The 6,655-nt window shown below is 34.9% G+C and overlaps 1 pseudogene; it reads left to right on the top strand.

The window, feature by feature from the left end:
* Positions 1-4,167: 4,167 nt before the first annotated feature.
* Positions 4,168-6,655, top strand: part of LOC114081366 (ankyrin repeat domain-containing protein 12-like) — a 48,983-nt pseudogene continuing 46,495 nt past the window's right edge.

Here is a 6,655-nt window from a genome sequence, read left to right as displayed (position 1 = left end):
GCGCTGCGTCTCCTAGCTCCGGGACGCGGCTCCCGCCGGGGACAGAAGCTGCAGCCGGCCGGGCTTCTCATTATTTTATTTTGACCTGTTCATGTCTTTACCTTTCATGAGTCTCTTGCAAACAGCATTTATTTGTGACTTTAATCCACTTTACCAAGGCTGTGTCTTCTATTTGGAAAATTGAGGTCATTTACAGTTATTATGGAGAGGTGATTACTGTTTCCTGACATTTTGCTTTATTTCATATATTAATCTGCATTTCCTTAATTTCTTTTCTTATGAGTGTCATCCACTCAGGAGTTAGTTTTAAGGTTTGTTTTTGTGTTCTTCCCTGTATAATATATCTTTAAACATGTCATGTAGTGCTGGCTCAGTAATCATGAATTCTTTTAGTTTATCTTTACATTGGATAGTTTTTATATCCTTTTCAGTTCCGAATAATAGCTTTGCTGAAGATAGCATTCTAGTTTGACAGTTTTTTTTTTTTTTTTTCCTCCAAGCTTGGATTCTCTCATTTAAGCCCACTTGGAATTTAGAGTCTTAGCTGAGAAGTCAGATGGAAGCGTTATTGACTTACAGCCAAATGTGACTTGATGTTTTTCACTTGCAGCTTTTAATATTGTGTTCTTATTCTACATGGTAGACATTTTGATAATGATTTCTCTTGGAAAGGTTCTTTTTTGATCTTTTCTGTTTGGGGTTCTATATGCATACTATATAAGAATGTTAATATCATTTCTTAGGTTTGGACAGTTTTCTATTATTTTTTTATTTAAAAATGAGCCTATATCTTCATTCCTTTTTAAATTCCAGTGACCTTCAAGTTTTATCTCTTCACATTGTCCCAGCATTCTTGTATATTCTTGCCATTAACTTTTTTTTTTTTTATTTACTGTGTGTGAGTGTTCAGGTTTATATACCTTGAGGCCTGAAGTTCTGTTTTCTGTGAAATCTAATCTATTGGTGATACTTTCAGGTAAATTTACTTGATTTATTATGTATTTCCTTTCCATGAGTTTTGCTATCTTTAGAAATGGCCTTTTGTCTATGTTTCCTCTCTTAATTTGCTCCTTAGATCTGTTTTTTAACTTATTAATCATTCCAATAATTAAATTTTTATAGATGCCATCTGGAATTTCATCCTCAGTATTTTCTTAGTTGGGTGATTATAACTTTGGTGTGTGTACTTACATATCTGTTGAAAAGAAGTTCTTTTCCTCTATTACATAAAGAAGTCCTTTATTGAGTATCTGTTGTAATAAGCCATGTGCTTTTGGTATATTTTAGCTTTGACACATGTGGTTATCTTAAAGTATGAGTTTCAACCTGCAGTGGCTCTCAGTTTACCAGTAGAGACCTGCTGATGTAATTCAGCTGTGCAACAATATGTTCTTTGAAATGAAGTGTTGTAGCCTCTCTCTATTTTTTGTAATAGAAACAGATTTCCATTAGTGGGATCCAAGCTCACCTTCCTATAGCCTTTTTCACTTGTGACCTGGTTATTGGTTTGGGGCTTTTGTATTTATTCTCTGTGTTAAAGGACTATTGAAGCTTGAGCCAGGGATATTTTGTGTGTGGAGCAAGGTGTGCTGTCTCTTAACTGGATTTAGTTCACCAAGAGAGTCTCTACCCTGTGAACTCATAGCATCCAAGTAGAATCCCAACTACACACACACACACACACACACACACACACAAAGTGAATAATAAGCAACATTAAAATAAATATCTATTGCCTACTATGACATCTATAACACTACTACAAAAACAAGAATGGCAGGGTGAGCCATTAATAGCAATAGCAGTAATGATGAAGAACTAGGTCTAGTATTAAAACAAATAGCAGGCATCAACTACACCATCCACAGTACTAATAATTGTGACAAAGTGAACGGTTTTGGCAGAAATTATGCAAACTAAAGAAGTGTAAAATGTAGTAAAATTATAATTCATTAGGAAAAAAGAAAATGGGGTAGGAGAGCAAAAGAAATACTCAAAATGTAAAAAGAGAAAGATGGTAGGGGCTAATAGAGAACAAGAGAATTTGGCTATTAGAGAAAAAAAAGTAAAACAAAATAAAAAAAGGAATATGTATGTGTGTTTATTCACGAACTAATCAATCAGCACATCGAGAAAACCAAAGGGGAAAAATAGGATTATCTCCACCAAAGTGGTCAAAATTGTCAAGAACAAGGATGGATGTTCACTGCCTATGCCAGACTGCTTTTCTTTCTATTTCTTCTTTGGCTTGGCACTGCTCAGAACAAGAACTGAGAAACTTTAAATCTTTGCTGTTTTTTATTGTTGCTTATCAAGCTGCCAGCTGGAGTTACATGGAACACAAACTGGGTTGAAATAGCCTTCAGCTTCCCTGATTACCAGTAGGATAGAATGTATTGTCCCTTGCAGTTTCATGTGAACAGACTAGGTTGATATCCTCCCTGTGTGGGGCTGATGCTGAGTTCTAAATAGGAAGTTCCAGCAGCTAAGTTTTAGCTCTGATCATACCCCTTGCGAAATTTGTTGGGATGGTATCTGCTCCTGAGAGAGTGAATCAACGCATATCTAGGACTAGGAGGATGCTGATCTCTTCTGGGTGTCTGGATCTCAGGGGTGTCCTGAGAATTCTACTTATAACCAATCCATCACAGGTATCACTACACTTTCCACACATGCACTGCCTTCCCAGGCTTACAGTCTGTGTATTTGTGCTTGCCCATTAAGTTTATGGACCAGAAGGACTCAAAGGGAAGCATGTTGCATTCCCCTCTATATCTTTAACCTTAATAACCCTGGGTACAGTCTTCTCTCTGCTTGTTTCCATTGCATTCTGCTAGGTACACCCTAGGCAGCACAGTCGGTCCTTGCCAAGGGTATGGCAATATTTGCTCTAATTTCCTGGGCTTCTACAGCAACAAGCTGCATCATGAGCTGTTCAAGATGGCTCCATGCTGAAGCTCTTCACTTGCCACTTGAGAAACATAGAGCACTTTTCAAACACCATCTTGTGTTAATCTTCTGGTTCAGCTAAATTCGGTCTGTTCTATAGTTTGCCCTATGCCAAATTTTTCCACTGTATTTTTCTCTAATTTGTGTTATGCCTCTCTTCTGTGGTGAAATGGCAGCACTACTACTGGCTACTTGGTACCAGTGTACTCATTTTTGTCCTCTGTCCAAAACACCTGAAATTCTGGGTCTCTATAAGTAATTTCTTACTGTCCGATTTGAATTTCAGTGAATTCTATCACCCATCGTGCTGAATCCCAAGCCCTGAGACAGCTGGAAAGTATGAACCCTTCCTCTAGTCCTTTGATCTCCATATTTTCTTCTTTATTGATTAAAATCAGCGATTCTCAAACTGGGAGGAATATTAAAATAGATCACTGGTCCCTAGCCATTATAATTCAGTAGGTCTGGGATACAGCCAGAGAATTTCCATTTCTAATAAGTTCCTAGGTGATGCTGATAGTCCAGCATCCCCTAAGAATTGGTATAGATGATTGGGTGCTCACTTATCTTAGAGGATTTGTTCCAAGACTCCCCACAGATACCCTATACATATTCTTTCCATTAGCTTTAAATTGCCTGATGATTACTTAATCACACTTAATACAACATTAAGTGCTGTATAAATAGTTATTATACTCTTGTTTAGATAATAATGACAAAAAATTGCAGGTTTAATAGAGATGTAATTTTCTCTTCTATTTTCTTTTTCCTGAGGTTGGTTTAATCTACAGATGATGAACTCAAGGATATAATAGGCCAAGAATATATGTATTCTAACACAAGTCTATTTAATTCAGTCTAGAATTCTGTTTTCAGAGTTGTATGTTTATTAATTTGATAGAGTTCAGTTTATGTATGGCTATGTTATATTCAGGATATTTTATTATTATTTTAAAGCCATTTTATTAAATAAAAAGCAGGAGGATATGAAAGAAGTTAGAAAAAATGTTGAATCTGAGTCATGAGTATATTGAATACAATGATTGTTTGGAAGACCTAGTTTTGTCTGTTTGAACATTTCCTTAAAGAGTAGTTTTTAAATACAGTGTCTTTATATAATGTTGATATAACTTTATTCATACTTGATCTTTTAATAAAGACAAGGTTGCATCTTAGAGAAAATCTCCAAAAATTGACCAAAGAGAGGTCGACAAGGAGATGAAGGAGAAATCATCCATGATTCTTCTACCATTAGCCCATCACAAAATGAAGAATGAGATTCAGACAAGGTAAAATAATTTGTTATTTTCTGGTAAAATATTACTTATTTTCATACTGTGATTTTTCTTTTTATATGTATCACTCTTTTTGATACCCCAATTTATAGAGAAATATTTGTATGTTAGATTTATCATTTCGGAGGCAGAAATTCATCTGTCACGCAAATGTTTCTCACCAGAGACAAAAAAAAATTATTCTTTACTCTCTTAAGAAAGAGGAAATTTTTCTCAGATAATAAGTATCCACTAGGATATAATAGATTTAGAAAAAAAATGTTTTGTGAACTGATTGAACACACAAAAGAACTTTAGGCATTTTAAATTCAGAAAGAATTGGAAGTATATATTATTTAAAAAGAGGCTCACTGCTTAATTGCTATTCATAGAACTTTTGTATTTCAAAATTTGAAATCAGTCAATCCAAATTATTCATAATAGGTGAGAACCATTATCTAATATTATTACTATCTAATAAGTTACCAGGTTGTGCTTCAGCCCTGAACTAAACTTAAAAACTATTAATTAGTATTTTTTAAATTAATGTCAACTTCAATATATTTGCCACAGGTATTCTGTTCTTGTGTGAAATGTTAATAAACTTTCTTAAAAAATGTTTTTGCTTTACTTTAGAAAGTCAGTGTTCCATTTTGAGCTTATGTGCAAAGATTTTTTGGGGGAGGCAGGTACCGAGGATTGAACCCAGGGGCACTCAACCACTGAGCATTGAACCATATTCCAGCCTTATTTTGTATTTTATTTAGAGTTAGGGTCTAACTGAGTTGCTTAGCCACCTTGCTTTTACTGAGGGTGGCTTTAAACTCGAGATCCTCCTGCCTTAGTCTCCTGAGCCACTGGGATTACAGGCTTGCTGTGCAGAGATTGCATCCTATTGATATCTTTCTGGCAATCTTTAATAATCAACACCAAAATGATCATAACTCTAGAAACTATGAAAATACTCTGACAATTTTGAAACACCCTGTGCTAGCATAGCTTTAGTAAATACTCAATTTTTTAGTGTACAACTGTAGTAAATAGATCTCCTTCTGTGTATTTCATTGCTTTTTAGTTTGAATTAGAAATTGTTCTCAGTCATGACATTTTTAAACCTCAAAGTCTATTCTTTCTTGTAGCAATGAAGAAATTATGTGTTTAGTTCATTTTAAGTTGCACTGGTTTTTCTAGAGATTCAGAAACCTTTTTCTTTAACCCCAACTCTATTTAAGTGGTATTCTAAAGCTATCACTAGTCAGGTAGACAAGAAGTCTTGTGCCAGAGACTATTTCACTGCACTAAGACTGCTGATTTTATGCCGTTTTTTTTTTTTGTTTGTTTTGTTTTGTTTTTGTTGTTGTTTGTTTGTTTTTTTTTTGCAAGAAATGTGGTGTGACATTGTGTGAAGACTTATGTATTTTTTAGGAGGGGAGGATATAACTGAGTTGCAGATTGAATTTGAGAGCACTTGACCACTGAGCCACATCCCCAGCCCAATTTTTGTATTTTATTAGAGACAGGGTCTCACTGAGTTGCTTAGCGCCTTGCTATTGCTGAGGCTGGCTTTGAAATTGCTCTCCTCCTTTCTCAGTCTCCTAAAATGCTGGGATTACAGGCATGCACCACCATGCCTGGCTTGGCACTTTTATGGTTTTTTTAAAGAAAAAAATGTACTAATATTACTTACAAATCATGTAGGTAATACGAAACTGTCTTTTGTGCAAGAGGAGGATGCCTGGAATACTTGTGAATATATCTCAATGCAGTGATGATTATTATGCAGTGAAATATGATAATAAAATTTTAGTTAACAACAGGCTGCATGTACAATGATGATCCCATAAGAGTATATCACCTAATGATAATGTACCATTTTGCCATGGATATGGGCACTCTATGAAGTTTGCACAAGAGTAAACTCTCTTAATGAATCATTCCTCAGAGCACATCCCTATCCTTAAGTGTTGTATAACTGTATGGGTCTTCAGACACCTATTAAGGATTTAACCCTTCTTATATTTTCTTTTTGGAAGTCCCTTTGGTGGACAGTGGTATTTCTCAATATTATTTTTAAGACAGGAGTTTGTTAAATTCAAATACAGATAACCATTTAAGGAGAAAATGTTACTTAGGAAGAGATGAAAAAATGTTACACAGAAGTAAACTAACTTCACTAAATAAACATAACCTGATCCAGATTTGAATCAAATTATATACTTGTTTCCCTGATAATTGTTTCCACTATTTCCATTTAATGGGATGATGTTACAGCTGTCTTTAAGAGCATTTTATAATACCTGGTTGTGTGAGACACACTTGTAATCCCAGTGGCTTGGGAGACTGATGCAGAGGGATCACAGTCATCTTGAGCAACTTAGTGTTACCCTGTCTCAAAATTAAAAAAATAAATAAATAAAAATAAAAATGAGTTG

The sequence above is a fragment of the Marmota flaviventris genome, chromosome 16 (genome assembly GCF_047511675.1).
Source record: "Marmota flaviventris isolate mMarFla1 chromosome 16, mMarFla1.hap1, whole genome shotgun sequence".
NCBI classification, from domain to species: Eukaryota; Metazoa; Chordata; class Mammalia; order Rodentia; family Sciuridae; genus Marmota; species Marmota flaviventris.
The sequence above is the reverse complement of the archived record's forward strand: the minus strand, read 5'-3'. Positions and strand labels throughout refer to the sequence as shown.